The sequence below is a fragment of the Centropristis striata genome, chromosome 15 (genome assembly GCF_030273125.1).
Source record: "Centropristis striata isolate RG_2023a ecotype Rhode Island chromosome 15, C.striata_1.0, whole genome shotgun sequence".
NCBI classification, from domain to species: Eukaryota; Metazoa; Chordata; class Actinopteri; order Perciformes; family Serranidae; genus Centropristis; species Centropristis striata.
This window is the reverse complement of record NC_081531.1, coordinates 31,337,337-31,355,942: the sequence shown is the minus strand read 5'-3', so window position 1 is coordinate 31,355,942 and position 18,606 is coordinate 31,337,337. Positions and strand designations below refer to the sequence as shown.

General features: G+C 37.5%; 1 protein-coding gene across 3 annotated transcripts in view; it reads left to right on the top strand.

Moving 5' to 3' along the window:
• The window catches only part of nrxn2a (neurexin 2a), a 150,960-nt gene that overhangs the window by 12,007 nt on the left and 120,347 nt on the right, over positions 1 to 18,606 (top strand). The window lies entirely within an intron of this gene.

Below are 18,606 nucleotides of genomic sequence, written 5' to 3'. Positions count from 1 at the left end.
TAAGCGATCAATCGCCACTGCTGGAAAAACTCTTCCACCTCCCTCACGCTACCTCCCAAAGAAAAAACACATTCTCACATAAGAAAATAGTAAATGCCATCTATGACTCTAAGTAATTAAAGTTTTAAGTCCCACACCAGCTTCTGTGGAGGAGTGCAAGCCCATCATAAAAGATTGAGTTATTCCAATGAAGTTGTCTCCAAAAAAAGACTGAGGACTGAGGAGAAAGTAGAAGGAATAAAATGTAAGATTCATAAAGCCGGGAGAAGAAGAAGAGTGTTGTTTGCAACATGACATACATTTGAAGTTGGGAGACTGTAATGCACTGTGGAAAATATCTCACGGCTTGCACTCAGAGCCTGAAGCTGCAGATGCCCGCAGGAATCGTGAGACAAACATTAGTATGTTCCAATTATGATTTTCTCCAAATGATCACGCTTTTCTACATGCCAGGTACAAAGCGCGTAGTGTTAAAGACGTGAATCACACTGTACAATTGAAGCTGTCTGACAAATGTCAAGGTGACACGTCTAAGCTGGCTCACCACAGTGTTTCATGTGCACACTGGAAGACTGAAAACTGGTATTTGGGCAAATAATTGGAATATTAACTACAAACTTGTGTTGCACTGTACACTCTGAACCCACCATTCTGCCAGGATTGAAAAGCATGTTTTCTTTAAAAGAATGTCAAAAGTACAGAGTTTATCATAGAAAGAAATTGTTTAAACAGGCATTATCGTGTTTGTTTTTTTAATTCCGACTGCCCTTGAACAGATCATAGGTTGTGAAAGTTTCAGTTCGAAAAAGTAACCAAAACTAACTCACTTTATTATACTTGTCTCATTTAAAAACGTTGCCAAAAATAAACTGTATGTAATAACTAGATCCTGATAAAAACATTAAATTCTGTTCCTCAGCGACACTGTGAAGTCATGATTGATTCTGCTGAGACGAACGGTCATGTGACGAGCATTCACTGAAAATCTGTTTACACAGAGCAGAGAGGAGAGGACAGGAGAGAAGAGGTTGAAAAGAAGCAAATAGTTATATGTATAGTATGTGTAGACCCATTTTTTTGTTCCAATATCCATGACACTTGTGGTCACTTGGAAAAGTGTTTATAAATTCCATTTTATTCCAATTTTTAAAAAAAAGAAATGTACCAGAGAAATTTTACTTGTAACTTAACTGTGCTATTCTTCACAAAAGACATTTTGAGTTGTCCCCACTTCTAGCCATGATTTTGCTGATTCCATAAAACAGCAGGACTGAAATATCAGGACACAGTGACACCCCCTAAAACAGCTAGAGGTTCAGAGGGTAAATCGGGCAGTCCGTGGCCCAGAGGTTAGGAATCGGGCTTGTAACTGAAGAGTCGCTGGTTTGAAACCCGGTACTGACAGGTTGCATGGTATGTTCACTTGTGTGTAAAAAAGGATGGGTTAAATGCAGAGATTAAATTTCCCCATTGTGGGATTAATAAATGTAATCTTCTTCTTCTAAATGTGAAATTTAATAATATTCCAATTGGCTTTCTTCTTGATACAGAAGATACTACAGTATAGTTGTATGAAATATGAATGTTCAATCCGGAGATGGTTAGTGGAAGTGTTAAAAGCAATAGACAGAGACATAAATCACAAAGCTTAACAAAAAAAGTGACAGAATTAATATGGACTTCAGAAAATCTGTAGTGATGTGTGGTAAATGCTGTTATAGAACAATGCCACAGATGATTGTCATTTCATATTACAGTTAATTACATTTGACTAGCTTCCGCCGGTGAATGATCAAACAAATACATTCATACAGCTTGACTTCAACTGTTCAAATATGGGCATTTCTCGGTAAAACTCGTAGGAAAAGAGGGGGAAAGAAAAAAAAGTCAACAAACACCCTTGTCAAATTGCTGCTCAGCACAAATCACCCAGTCTGACTGCTGTAAGCAAATACTGCAAATTACTTTAAACTGACCTTTCGAGGGAAATGGGCCTCCAATTTACCATGAAGTCAAGGGAGCTTCAAGTCAAACAAAGTAATATATTAACACAGTTTAAATTCATGAGAAAGTTGCTCTGGTTTTATCAGAAAAGCTGCAATAAAACTTAGGATAATGTCCCCCCGAAGAAGAAAAATCCACATTTAGTAACTTTGACTTAACGTTACAATGCAAATAAAATAAGTAGGTCACATTACTGTGGCTCATATAAGAGAGTTAGAGCAAACAACCAATGTGTGAAGGACTTGTTGGATATTAGACAAAGTGGCTGTAATTAGAAATGATTAAAAATGGATTTTAGCTTTATTGTTAGCCACGCAAGCATCAGGGCTTTGGGAATGGTTGATCAGTCCTTCCTTAACTTTTGTCTTCTATCAGTAACTTTTGGATGAAATGCATTGACATTTTGGACAGATGTTCATGATCCACAGAGGATGGTTCTTACTGACTTTGGTGATCCACTGACTTTTCCCAGCAAGATTTCATTGTCAACGCGAGCCATAACGCCCCTTATGAGCGATCATCGATATAGAGCGGAGCTGCGTGTCATAAAAATAACGCACACGTCCTTATACATACATGTATGGTTCTCAGGTTTAAAAAAAAAAAAAAAAGGCTGCAGTTTCATTGATTTTAGGCTAAACATCCACTGATCCAGGATCAGGGCAAAAAAAAAATCCTGGTAAGGTTAATAAAGGTTAAAAAAATACAGTTTAAACAGTAAACTAATGTACATAAATGTCCGGAGTGAAGTAGTTAAAAGGGCAATGTGACTACCAGAAGTGACTTAGTTACATAAAAACGTGATGCACAAAACATGATGCACAGAAGTTCAGTGATGTTAAGATTACTTTTGTTTTCACATGGGAAACAAACCCTGTTCTCCTGGATGAAAGTCTGGGGTCTGTTCGGCCATCAACCCCGAGTGCAACCTCCGCCATTTATGCTCCGCATATCGTCATTCATAATTACTACGGCCACTTCAGGGCGGACGAAGACAGTGTAAAACGTAAATATGGGTCATATTTTGTTGCCTGTATTAACAACCTATACGTTTCTGAGGGGAGACCAGTCTCTTTTCTTGTTGACATCATGATTTTGAAGTTTCTCAGCTATTCATGTATTGCTATTCAATTTGTTCCAGACCTGCATATCCTCTCAGGATGAATTTGAATCACTTTTTTGATCCTTTGAACTTTCTGTCTAGACCCATTATTTGGTTTGGATTTACCTTTTTTCCAGTGTTTTGTTTGTTTTGAGCCCCATTACAGTACCACCAGCCTCAGCTGTACCTCACATTAAGTAACTCAGCACGCTAACACACTAAACTAAGCTGATGAACATGGAGAAACCGTATACCTATTTAACATCAGCATGGTAGCATTGTCTGTGTGAGCATGTTTGCATGCTGACATTAGCATTTAGCTCAAATTACCACTGTGTCTAATTACAGCCTCACAGTGCCGCTAGCATGCTTGTAGGCTCTTGTTATACCATTAGTAATTAACCTAAAGTCCATGTGGAAGGAATAGTTCATCCAGAATGAGAATTTCGAGGGGATCTTAATGAAACATAAGCATTGATGATTCGTACTCAGCTAGTTCTTTTTTGGTTTTGTCTCTGTTAGTTCATCTGTTTTGGAGTTTAGATACATTATAATTGGCATTAGGCAGATTGTATAATGGCAGATTAAACTTCAATTTGCATCCTATGTTGATGGGTTTCACATTCAGCAATGGTGACAACTTTTGTTCAGCCCAAAGCAAAGTAAATGCAGAGTCTCCATTATCACATCTAATGACCTTGAAAATATGGTGGATGGTGGGCGGCCACAGCAAAGCTTGTTACACCCAGTGAGCAGCATGTAAATGAGGTCATCACGGACAGTCGCAACATATGGAAAATACTAGGTGTAACTTAAAAGGGTGCAGTGGTAACAAACAAACGGCTTTTCTGGATTCAGATCACACTTTAAAACCCAGGTGTGAAGGCACTCTACCTTAGTGCCGTTAACAGCTGAATTTTTTGATGGAAAATCTCAGCTTTCAACTTTTTCCACAGTGGAATACTTTACAGCTTCATGACTTTTCCCTCTTTAGACTCACTTTTAGTAAAATAAAAAAACTGCTCCATTTTTCTCTCACATGAGGAAATAGTTAAACAATACACACCCTACATGGACATAATTCCCGCGAAACTTGTTTTTAGTGCGTGTTCAGCGCTACAGAGCTACACAATCCTCACACTGTACACAGTAAATGTTGACTCGCTCCCTTCAACAGAATGTCGTGTAAAATTATCTGCAGAGTGACTTGCAATAGATGTTGTGTCCTCCAAATTTAAAACTTAAAAGCCTTAAGGCCTTATTTGCAGAAATCTCTCTATTTGACAGCCCGGTTGATGTATAATGACGTATTCAGCCTTGAAATGTGGACTTCAAAAGAAGTGGATCCTGAGAAGGAGCACAGCTTGTGAGATCAGATCAGTTGAATTGGTATTGTGTGGGTGAGATTATGAAATTTAATTATAACAAAACAAAGCTTCTTGCACATGTGCAAACAGAGCTGGTCAAAAAGAAAAAGCATCCTCTCACATCAAATTTTAACTTGATTTAATGAAATACACAATCATTTCACTGAAATCTATCATTTAAAAAGGCAATAACAAATTAAACATACAAAATTAGTTCAACCTATTTGTCTATTTGGATAACTGTATTGTGGAATATCTTGCATACATCTGCCATACTGTGATACATTATGATAGCAGAAAAAAACATTATTTTCTGTGCTGTAAAAGAAATTTTAGCCACATCACTCAGCCCAATGTTTATAGCATACTTTCCGCTCTGCTTTGGGTGAATTTTCAGCCCTTATTTTTATGTTTTGGGCAATCTAAATGAGGTTGAAAGTCTCACAAGTCAAGTTTAGAGAAAACTCCTCTTCCAGGCTGGATTCACTAAGGAGTCGCTGGCATGAAGAACACAGACAGAATTTATTCTGACCTAAAACCCAGCAACAACGGCTCACTGAGGCCGCTTTTATAGGCGCCTAGTAAACAGTGTAAGAAGCTTCAGCTGGGCCAGACTGAGGCAGCAGCTTGTTAGAGTGATCCCACACAGCTGAGCAGCCTTCTGTGGCTCCATCCTGGGTGCTGCAGGGTGGAGGGCGGGTGCTGTCCTTGTAACGGTGCTGTAGGTCCCCAGGCGGTGTCAGTGCCTGAGTGACAACCCCCTGCTGCTATTCACTCGCTTATATTTGCATGCAGAACCTATTTATATACTCTGCCTTCAATGCACCATAATTCATGCTTAAAATGAATTTTTTTTAATTACCAAAACCTCCTTAAACTTAGTTACATACACACATAAAATGGAAGTTAAAAATCTGTAAATTAATATAATTAATACATCGTATTTCTGAATTTAAAATGTAAAAAAAAGGGTATATACACTTTGCCATCATATTAAAATCATAAAAAAAATGTTATTAGGCATGATAGAAATTATCTGTAAAATAAATTGAAATAGATTTTTTCTTTTTTTACAGTGTGTGTCGGAATATTTTTATGAATAAATAAATTACATAATTTCACTGCTCAGCATCAAATTTTTTATTTCCATTGTAAATATAAGGAATATGATATTGTTTATCCCTGTCAATATGCATTAATGTACAGACATGAAAGATACATGAAATCCTTAGAGATGTGGGTAAAAGTTGAATAATAATCGTCAGTTAATCTGCTGTTCAAATTTATTTATTTTAAAATTGTAATAAATTGTCTTGTTTATCAAATTACAAAAAACTGTGAAAAATATCACACACTGTTACACTAAAGGAAATGTTGCTTATTTACAATAAATAAATAGTAAAAGGACAAATCAACTAATGGACTTATTGTTGCAGCTCTAGTGTATTTGTGTAACTAGTGCAGTGCCCGTAGGAAGTATGTTTTGGTATAGTGGGAGATTGAGTAGATTTTTCAATTCTGGCCAAATGAGGTTGTGTGTGAAAATGGGATGTACAATGAGGTGTAATACTCTTGCGTAGTGTTAATATACAAAGTGTATATTGGATAACACATGGATGTACATTGAGATATAAAGAGACACAGAAATTAATTTTAAGAAAAAGAAACTTAATCATTCAACATGGTTAGACATATATACAAACACAGATATAGAAGGGAATAAGTTTACACGCAGCACAAACAGATGGATGTGAATAATGTGAGTAAGGGTTATTTGGTCTGTTGTGGAATTTGTAGATTGATTGATAATTTTTGTGTTTCATATATTGTGGCTTTTAGCAGGACACCGCAGGGAGAACCCCTTATCGCGAATAACAGAATGTGCACATTACATGCAGACCACTACAATGTCTGCAACTCCATAAAACACTTACTTTTCATAAGGTATGCACACCATCCAGCACATACAAATTGAACATTGATATTCGCTGGAAACTAATAGAGTATTAGTGAAAAATCGAACCTTGTAGCGTACTTTAAAACTCTAAAAGATAGGCTGGCTAAATAGACTTAGATGAGATGAGTCAGGCGTGGAAATCCAGAGTGAATCATGTTACTGAGCAGGTGTAGGCCTGTCACACAATGGGGCGGAGCTCCCCTAAAAGGCGTCCGATCGGAAACAGTGCAATGCTGCAACACGTCCTATGTAAATAATGATATTTTGTAAAAATGAGTTAAAAAATCTTCAAAATCAAGGATGTGTACCTTCATGCCATGTGTAAGCCACATAGGAAATCTAAGGTCAGTTTGACTAATGGTCAGAGAGATACGCCCTAGACACACACACACACACACACACACACACAGACGCTTCCTGCTTTTATAGATAGATAGGTTTTTTTAGTCTGTCTGTGGCTTCTTATCAGTCAATCTGTTACTCCTTCAAAATTATTTTTAACACATTTAGGGTGCCAAATTTCTCCTCACTTCATCCACAAATTAACATAGAGCCATATGCAACCTCCCGCTGATTGTGTTTTGATTGGTGTTGAAAATGAACTCTAACTCACTGTGGAATACCCAGTGAAGACGTATTTAGCACGTCCCTGAGGGCATACAACCTGACCTGTGAGTGAGATCAGAATCCATTCATGACATCAAGCTGTTCACACTGATTTTATCTCTGTGTTGTTGGCATTAAAAGCCTTGATGGGCTCATAACCATCATGTCTATCCATTTATTCATCAATATTTTACTTATATCTGTCTTTCAGTCAATCGTTTTGTTATTTATGTCCATCTGGACTGTATTTATATTTGTTCATACCTTGGTTCAAGAGCCAGGGTTCAGTGTGAGGTCAGTACAATGGGGGAAAAACAAATGCAGGAGGTTTGCTTTTTTCTTCATTTATTTATTTATTTATTTAACAGACAGCGTTGCAAGTGTCAGAGACGGACACATTCATCTTGCTGTGGGACTGAGATAGCATTTTATTTTAAAAATAAGCAACTTTTCAAACACCTCTTATTACACTGTGTGAACAAAAAACAAACACTCAGCAACAGGTCATAGTAGGTTGTTAAACCCATCTCCAAGGCTGTGAAATTCAATCAATTTTATTTGTTACAGGGTACAATTCCACTAATATGCAATCCTACAATTTGTTTAAAATGTGTGCACCTCCTCTGCTCTGTCAGATCGGCATGTAGAAAAGGAGACACAAGCACTCCAGGATTTAGCCAAGCCGCTGCGAAACAAAGGACACCACAGTACCTGGCATCCTGTTGGACACAGACAGACATGGAGGTTCAACAGCCTGTACACTGGCCAGAGGGCTGCCTGTAGCCACTTTAATTCCTCCATGCAGCCTTTGTATAATTCCTCCACACCTGCTCCGTGCCTCACCAAGGTCAATGATGCAGGGATGGTCTTGCTTGTCCGTGTGGTTGGAATTTTAGCTGAAGCTCTTGGTGCTAACTCTGATAATACATCTGAAAACATTGTCCAGTCAGATAACTTCAGCATAGATGAGGATATTGAGTTTATTTCCCTTCCTGATGAGTGACAGGTAGTCACATGCCGCCACTGTCCAATGTCACTCACAAAACGCACAACCAACGTTTGCAAAATAGATGCAAGAACACCAATTTAGCAGAGCTGACGGAGAAGTGACTGGAGAGGTCAGCGGCTTCGAGAACATTTGAAAAAGAGTTTGTTTGAACAGAACCATCTTAGAAGCTGTCTGTGGAAAGTATTGGGAAAAGTGCTGGCACTTTCACAAATTACCTGGTGGATAATTTGGGTGAATCATGCATCAATCACTGTCTATCAAGAGCTGACAAAGCCATTCTGAAGAAGAGAAAACATCTTCCATGGAGAAAAGCCTTCAGTGCTGTTCTTCTCTCTTCTTTCAATGAAGAAAAACTATCCAGTTTTGATATCTGATGCCATCATGGCGTCAACAGTAATGTCTTTAGGAGCTGCCATTGATGTTTTGAGGAGTTACGTTCTGGTTCGCTTGCTAGTGTGACTGACTTGCACGCCAATCTGCTTGTTGTGCTAACATCAGAATATGTCGCTATGGATGTAAAAAATAAAAATGCATGGGCATACGTCATGCTTGTGAATTTCGGTTCTGTAGTGCATGCATTAATCTAAAAAAAGAAAATCTTTTTAAAAATGTTTTAAAAAGTCTGGCAGCAAACACAGCAACACTTACTGTCAAATAATGGCAAACAACCATAAGTTATTTTACAGATAATTTCTTTATATATATATATATATATATACAGAAAATATACAGTAAAGTATTTCTATTTAAAAAATTATAAGAATTACTATAACAAAAGTTTTTTTTTTTAACTTTTTGATGGTAAGTGAGAAAAATACTTTTTACCCTTTTAAAATGTATTTATTTCTTTTTTTTCCATTTTTCTAACATTACATTTATTGTTTTCATAGAATTCCCTGTAATTTAACCTTCAAGACCATTAATTATTTAAATAATACTATAAAAAGAAACCATCGTAAAATCCATTTTTTTAATATCAGATTTTAGTCACTATATTCTCTTTGGTATTTGCACTTAAGGTAGAAAAACCCTGTAAAATAATACAGTAAATGAAAAAAAACCTTTACAGTTTACATACTGGATATTCTGCATGCACCGTCACTTTGAAAGGTGGTTGGAAAGATTATTAGTATTCTTGCTGTATTTCATAGCAATTTCTGCAAAGTCTAAACTATGCAAATCTTGAATACAATTGACAGTTATTTATTTTTGGAAGCCAAAGCGCTGACATGCTGTGGACTTAAGGTTTGATGGAGCATTGAAAATCTCCTGGTCACTTTTGTTTGTGTGCTATGCCTCAGTACTTCTCAGTGACCCTGGGTCTCCTCTAGAGAAGAACAGTTACTACAAGTACATTCATGATGACTATTATTAGGTCTGTTACTTTAAAGATTCATGACTAACAATCTTTGTATTCAATGTTTGTCCATAGAGAAGGAAACATTGATGCAATTAAGGGACTGAGTTGTACCCTACTCTCTGGTGAGCACATATTAAATATGAAGGAGTAAATACATTTTCAGCTGATTTGAAGGAAGGATAATATTTTACCAGCCAGCCTCTATTCTGAATTATCAGCAGCACTCTGAACTCTTGCATTCCCTCTACACTTCCTCTCTGAAAAAAAAAACAAGACATAATGCATGTATGTGTGTCTGTGTGTCTCTGGGTTATTTGAAGAAATCAATTCCCAGTTATGCTTCCTAATTAGGAAAACATGCAACCAGACAGATGCATAAATGATTCATTATGAGCCCGAAAACAAAGCAAAACAGTTTTTTGTATTTGTCAGCTCTACCACTGTAATGAAGCATAATCTACAAAATGTTCAAGCAGTAAATAGAAACCTTGATTTAAGAAAATTAGATGTAAAAAAGCTTTGACACAAAGTTCAGCAACAGATAGAGTAGCATGTCTCAAATCCAATGTTTCCATCAAATAAACGTCTCAGTGTATGTAGGTCACGCACACATTTGTTCCATACCCGACCAAATTAGATTTAACTTTTAAATTGGTTAATTAAAAGTGTGTATAATTATTGCAGTCATTGTTTCTATCTATGATGAATAGTAATACGCTCTTTTCTTGTTAGACATGAAATGCTTTAATAATTCAGCAGACTGCACCATTAGTCTATGATGTCTCTTTCACAAGACACTACAGTTCTGTAAATTGGACATGGGGTTGTGAACTTGAGAGGAATAAAACAGACACACAGTTAAATGACAGCGTCTATATCTCTATTGTAACCATATGAAGATGAAGGACAAACACATGAGCATCATTTATTCATTTTTTGTCATCCTTTTGATCAGTTTAGTGCAATTAAATCAGGGCAAATTTTGTTTATTTTGGGTACATAGTGATGTGGTAGCACTGTACTAGCAGCTATTTGCTTAATATTGTGTTCACGCCAAATGCAAAGCGATTTTTCCTTTGACCACTTGATCATAATGAGATTATAAAGAGTTACTTTTATGAGACGGGCCGATGCAGACACCAACAACATTTCTTTACGTCATTAACAGTGGCTGAAATTGAACATAGCTTGGTGTGTTTAGGCGTCTTCTCCAGGAACTGTGTCTGGATGACTGCTGCTACTGCAGAAGTATGAACCCAAGTAAACAGATTTAGCTGTTTTTAAACTGCAATAAACCGGGTAAAACCATGCCGAAACAACTATATTATGATGCTTATTAGTAAAATGTCTGAATTCATGCTTTGTCAGGTCTGTCTGCAAGACGACGAGCAAAAAACGTATAAAATGCCTGTTTTTTGATGGAGTTTGGATTGACCAGGCTGTGCACTACGGGAGAATCTCAACGATGATTGCGTCACACAAATCTTTCACTATTATTTTATTTCCAAACTAACTCACTTATGTTTTCTGTTGATATACACTGTGAGAAGAACATAAAGTGTACACTGAGAAACACTGAGAAAACAAAAATGAGTTCATAGGGCATCATGGAAAATTCAGGGGAAGTTCAGGTCTTTCACATCAGCTGCGATTGCTCTGCTTCTATTGAAAGTTCAATGTAAAATCTTGAGGTACAATAACAGCCGATATAGTTGCAAAAAATACCCAAGAACGTCCCTTTTTGTTTGGAGCATCACTCAGACTATGAGTGTTGAGAGATTACAGAGGTGTGGTGAGAAGCCATTCCCTGCAGAGCAACTTTTCCTCAACGCACAGACCCATGACAGACCCATGCCTCAAGTAGATTGGGCGTGCATATCGAGCCCGGGTTTCCCATGTTTGCCTCTATAGGCCTGTTGGAATTGCTTTTATAGTCTTGCAGGCTTCATTTAGAGAATGACGAGGTATTCAACCTCCACTGGTCAGCTAATAGGAAAATTGATGAGTGGAAAGAATAGAGCTAAACAGCTGGTGAACAATAACCATGTGGTACATTGGGCACAAAAGCTGCATTTTTCTACAGCATTTTTCCAGACAGACAGAGTCTGTTTGGGTAAACTGTAGACTGCTTCAAGACAAGAAGACCTTGAGTTCTGTCTCCTGTACAAACTCATCTGGTATACTGTAAAAATGTGTCTACAGCAACATTGTTATAATAGTATATTATAATTTTAACAGTCTGAACCCCAAGTTGCTTCAGGATGTTTTTGCTCTTTTTACATTTTACTTACTGTGGCCTTGTATTTCACTGCAATATATAAAATATGAGTCCTGCAGCTCTATGGAATCAGCACAGTTATGGCTAGAAGTGGTAACTATTCAATATGTGAATTTTGTGCTGAATAACACACTTATAATGACATAAATTATAAAAAAAGGGAAAAAATGCAAGTTGAAGTCATCTGATTAATTATTTATCTTGAATTGGAATAAAATGTAATTTCCACATCCAACCTCCCCTGTCCTCTCCTCTCTGCTCTGTGTAAACAGCCTGCAGTTCTGTCTGATTTTCGGTGAATATTTGTCATTTGACCGTTCGTCTCAGCAGAATCAATCATGGCTTCACAGTGTCGCTGAGGAGCAGAATTGAATGTTTTTAACAGGATCTAGTTTGTCCAAACGGTTTATTTTGGTGGCCTTTTAAATGAGACATGTAGAATAAAGTGAATTTTGACAGAAATATCACAATTTTAAGCTTAGTTTTGGTTGCTATTTCTAACAGAAGCTTACGTAACTTATGATCCGTTCAAGGACTGTTGGAAAGTTCACATTTAGAAGATAAGGCCTGTTTTTACAGTTTCTTTCTATGATTAATGGTGCATTGTTGGTAATCTTTTAAAGAAAACATAAGTTTCAATGGCAGGGTGCAGAGCGTTACAGGAAACATTGTCACAAAATACTGCATGCACTGTGTTATAGCAGTTCATTATTACTAATATCTGTCAGATTTTCCAAGAGTGTTTGTAGCAGTTGGCTGAGTTTGTCATTTGTTCCACTGTCCTCTTCCTGTTTCCTTCTCTCACCTGTTTATCCATTCTCCTGAGCGATGCTTTAAGATCACTCCCTGTGTTCCGTGAAACGATATCTCACTATGATCACTGTCGCGCGATGCCAGCCAGGGATTGAAGCTAAAAAAACTGCTCGCTCCCATTTCCTGCAGCAGTGAGTCTGTATGTGATTTCTGTACATGCACAATCAGTAACTGCTGAACCTCCGGCCTCCGCCTGCTCCTCTGTCCTTCCCCAGGGTAGCAAGTTGACTCTTAGTAGCTCATTCATGCTGAATCACTTGAGCAGAGTAATGCAGGTCCTGAAAAGATACCTCCCGAGAATGTTCCATTTAGGAGAATATATTGATTGAGCGGGGAAAGTTGGATGGCTGAAATGTTATTAGGTGGATAGCCCTCCACTTTGACTTTTTTAGCAGCCACTTCTAAAGGTTCCACATATATAACTGTTAGAGCTTTGCCTTCCTTTGGCTCCAAACTTACAGTATAAGGAGCTTGTGGTATCTGTGAAATCCCACATCTGCAGCTGCATCACCGAGCCTGATCATTACTGAATGTTGGGGGCCAATTCCAATACTGATAATAGGAGGTAAAACACCCTTTGACATCAATATATTGGCTGATATTCACGTATGTGTGTCTCCATCTGTATATAATTGACACATTTTTGCAATGATCCCTCAAATGAGATTATCAAACACTAACCCTAACCTATAGACATATAATGGAGGCAGGATATTTCATATTAAACTTTTTTGTCCAAAATCACACCATGGCATAGAAACTCAACAGAGAATTAAATAACTGCCCATTTTGAAACTGATATTGGCGCATATCGGAAAACATGCATGCTAATACTGATATATCCACAAGTACACCTGTTATTGTTATATTTTGGCTGATTTATCCGTCAGGCTCTACTACAATAGTAATTATGGGTCACACGAAACAAGTTGTTGAATTGTAATTTGCATGTATGAAATATTTATAGTTTTAACACAACTGAAAATAAACCTTAAGCTTTCCTAGAACTACATTTCCAGTGTAACATGTCCTGGACAATGACAAAGCATCTACAGTAGCATTAGCTCTATAAAACATGGCCAGTGTATATTTTACTATTGGAAGGAGATGACTGGGTTTGAATCCAGCCAGAGGCCCCTTTGCTGCATGTCTTCCCTTCTGTCATTCATTCTCTCTGTATTTATCATGAAAAATGCCATAACATATAGTTGTTTTTTTAATCATATAACAATGGTATTTCCAGAATTTTCTGTTGTGCATGTGCATTTTCTAAAACAAGAAATATATGTCACGGTATAAAGATGAATATTCATATACCTTAAATTGTATAATACGTAAAGGTTGCAAAATTCTGGGAACTTTCAAACTTTCCATGTGAATTAAGGGGGATTTTGGGGAATTTATGGGAATAAATCAGGAATTTACAGAATTTAAGTGTGGCCCTTAACAGGGAACTTAAATATAGTCGGGGAGAATATATTTCTTAAGCATAAGTACACTTGAATATCTGCTATTTCTCAATCACATGCACACAGCACACTGCTGACTGCAGGGCTGCTGAGGCCACGCCCCCTACATGGACTGTGCGTACCTACACGTGGGGGTTGCTTAATTTTTGGGTGTGTGTGTAATATTTAACTCAACATTCATGTTTTTGTTGTTCAATTAAAGAATTTATTTTTCAATGAAATAATTAAAACTTGAAAAAGTTATACTTACAAATAAATCTGTTGATATATTATTTTGGAAATTTACCTGCAAATTACTGAAAATATTCCACCCCTTTGCAGCCCTACTGTGGTGTAATAATACATGATGGTATGAAAAATGTATTATGGTGCAGCAGAGTGACCACTTCAGTTTGTGTGATTTTGCAGTGGTATTAGTAATTGTATCATGGGCGTATGGTGCCATTTTACTTGTTGTTTTACCAACTGAAATTGCTGTCCTAAGTGGGGTGCCTTTTTTTATTATAAGAGCAAATAAAGCAGTAAAATACAGGGCGTGTGAAAAATCAGTTGCTGTATTGTGCAGAGTGAACAAACAACAAGGCAATTAGACCTGCAAATATTGAAATGTTCATGTGTTCTTTAGCAGTGCAGTATACGCAGCAGTGTGTATCAGGGGGCAAGCAGGGTTGGGACAGATGAAATGAGAATTATTGGCCACCCCTGGTGTCCCCCCAGCAGATTCAGACCACGATGGGTAATTGGCCTGTTGTTTTTAATGAAGAAACAGCATGTTACCCAGAGAGAAAATCCATTAAATGTAGAGGAGACAGTGTTACATTTTACAACAGCAGGCATAACTGTGTACACCTTACTTACAAATTGATGTGTTATTACTGTGTGATCAATAGTGAGACCTATGTGGATTGGGGAGCAGCTGACCTCGGGAGCACATGCACCAAGGACCCCAATTTGAGCCCTCTACCATATATTTCATTAGATTATTACAGTCAATATTATATCAGTAGGCTAAACAACCCGGTTAAAGCCACAAGAGATCAAAAATGTTGTAAACAGTGACGCATTTTCTTTTTTTCCCTTCTACAGCGTTTAATTTCTTTAGGGTTTTGTAAGGTACAATGTAAATTTCAGCAGTTTTAGTGTGATATAGATTTCCTATAAAGGTCTGAATGTTGCTTGGGGTTAGATATCAACACTTCCTTTCAAAATCCCATGACAAGGCCTTCTTAAGCTCAAGATGTATGCAGAATCAGAGTAAAGGTTTTATACAAGTGCAGAGAAACAACATTGACAAAGCCCCTTTGGGAAGCAAGCCTTTGTATGTTTCATCTGCCCTGTGTGTGTTGGTTTAATAGTCTCTGAGATATTCTGAGTGTTGGTGAAATTGATGTAAGCGAGAGGGAAAAAACAGGAGTGGGTGATGACTACTGGAAACATGAGGGATTTCGAAGACAAAAGCAAAACAAATGCAGAAAAAAATAAAGGATACAAACAAAACACTAGAGTTTTCAGTGGATTTAATCAGTCAGCGTGGCCCCTGGTCATCTACACTTTTCCTTGTTATGGTAATTAGACCGTAATTATGTCAGCTTTTGAACACACCCTGGTGTCAGCCTCTGCTCAGTCATGGATGTGCTGATTAAAATTTAGGGTTGCTGACTCTGCTTTGCAGTTCATATGGCCATGTAAACATGCTGTATCGAATATTTCATAGTTTGAAATGGTGTTTCAACTCATGTCAGCTCATGGCGACTGAAAATAAACCTGACCTTAAGCTTTCCTGGCACCGCAATTCCATATCATTTGTCTTATTAAATATGCCATATTGTTCTTTGCTGTGTATTGAAGTAGCATTGCATTAGTATGATGTAATGTCTCAACATTTCCATGTGGATATATTTGCTCCCAATGGTGCAATTATGAGTTTCTCTTAATGAGCGTCTTAATGGGAGTTGCTGCAAAGTAGTCCTCATGTGGCGAGGCCATGAAGCTGAAAGCAGTCTTCTTACATACAATAATGCTAATGTGTTTCTGTGACTCAAACCAAGCTGAAGTCGACCGCACATCTACCGCTGCGACAGCTTCTGAGAAGCATTCACACACCGTACCTGACCCTGGCAAATTGCAATTCATCCTGTGAAGAGGGTGTCAGTTTTTTATGACCTTCCAGGATACAGCTATTCCCATGATAAACCCGTCTATCAGAAGGGTTTTCTCCCAGCCTGGAGCTTCTTGATACTTTGAGGAGAAACTTTGATTTATTTGCTGTGATGCACTCTTTCTTGCGACATCTACCTTTAGCGAATAAACCAAACTGTGGCAGTCCCTCATCAGCAGGAGGCCCAACAGAGGCTGTAATTCCCTGCAGACTCAAACACATATTATATTTCTCTCTGTGGCAGATATGAAATTGGGCCAAACTTGCAAGAAATACCTCTGCTCCTTGTTGAGAAACACCTATAAATGAGAGGGAACTCAGTGTAACATAACATAAAGATCTTTTTGTGGTTCATTGCAAACCCCAGAGCTTTAACTTGACATATTATTTGCACTGGTTTGTATTTATTGTAGACTGATTGACTGAATGTGAGTGGATCAATACCATGTATCTGTATTTCTTTCTCTTTCTTAGGAGACAGGGTGACTTTGGCACCTTTTGTGAATGTTAAGAGCTCAACATTCAGAGTTTATGTCCGTTAAAATCAAACAGTTTGTTCAGGTGATGTGCAGGATAACCAGGCGTCGCTACAGTGTTTTTCCTCTCTTTAGTGCAAAGTGGTTGTAATAGATTACAGCTGCTGATGTTCTTTTTGATCACTTAATTGGGTCACACAACAGTATAGCTCTTTTATGTGTTTTTAATAGGTTTTGGACAGCAGTGGAGTTGTTTGGCACAGAGGCATAAGCTATAACAGGATGTGGCTACACAGACAGTATTTGTCTGTAGAATAAATTCATTATTGGCTTTGCTCTCTGTGGGGAAATTGTTGTTAATAATGAAAAGATAAATAAACGCCAACTTCATCCGTTGAATACAAATTTGTCATTTACGGTTGAAAAACATGAAGCTCAGATGTGACGCGTCACTTAGGCGGAGTGGCATATTTGGGTATTTACCTGATGCACAGACTTTGTCTTTGGTTGCTGCCAGCTTCACTGGTGTATATTACATTTAGTGAAAATGCATTCAGTTTTGCAGGGTTTGGAAGAGTAGGCTTTATGAACTGGTACTAAGTACTAATCTGAGTCGTTTTCAAGACTGGAATCTGGAAAAACATTTATTTGATTTTTATTTTTTTTATGTAAAATGTAAAAAACACCCACGGGGCTCTGCTGCCTCGCATTGCCTCAGGTACAATAAGGTAATAATATATTTAATAATGTTATATTATTGTACAAATATTAAAATAATAATAGGAATAATAACAGTAAAATAGTTGTATTATTATTTATAATAATCATAATAATAATCATCATCATCATCATAATATCAATAACTAGCATACTATTAATTATATAAGTATTATTATATCATTGTTGATAAAAATAATAATTATAATAATAATAAAAATAATAGAACTACTACTACTACTACTACTACTACTACTACTACTACTACTAATAATAATAATAATAATAATAATAATAATAATAATAATAATAATTTAAAAAACAACAACAATAACAACATGACAACAACAATCACAATAATAATAATAATAATAATAGTACAAATTTGAGTAATATAGTCTCTACAGTTTTTTGTACTTTTCAATTTTTAGAGGGCCATGTACAAAAAAATGAAGAAACCAGCAGTGTTAAAATAGTGATGAGCTCTTATGGGTGTACGTGGCTTCCGTGGTCAGTGCAGTTATTAGGTGAGGCCCATTATAATGGACACGCTCTGCTGTGGACACGCTGCGGCAGACACACCACAACGTCTCAGAGTCCCGTGTAGTTTGTCGGGTAAAATATGTCGTTTCCGTGGGCGTGATTCCACAAGATGACTGGTCACGACTTGTAGTTGTTAGAATGAATGGTGATGATGAGACAGGGTATGTTCCCATTTAGCCAAAAACTGATTCATAACTTCACCTGCTTTTGTTATCACAAAGTATTGAATTTTCTGTTGGTTTGTTTGTTTGTAGCACAGACCTCTTCCTTTTCATCACTCCCAGCCTCTGGCCTGCATGTGTTGTGTAGCTGTTATGTCTTAGCTTGATCCCAAGAAGCGGAGAGGGCTTAAAGGGCTCAACATCGCTGAAGTTAGTGAGGCCATGGATTGTACCATTGTGTCTGTGGGGGTGCTCATGAAGCTGTTTTCCACCAGCTTTTGTAAATCAGCACTGGTCTCAGCAAAACCAGTGAGACCCTCTGTTCCATTTTCTGCCTGGATGATGAGACGTGGGTGAGGCACCGGGATTGAGATGTTTCTTGGCCTGAGCATCGTGTTGAAAGAACCTCCAGGCTGTAGCCATGATCCTAATGACGAGAAGCAGCAGTCAACAACAACTTGCTGGAAATTTCCTATAAAGATGTACCACCGCTGAATGCTGAATTCCTCCTGACAATGAAACCTCTCCATTATTCCCATTTCCACATTTCCCTCTCTGCCATTTTAATTATTTGTTAGATTTTGTA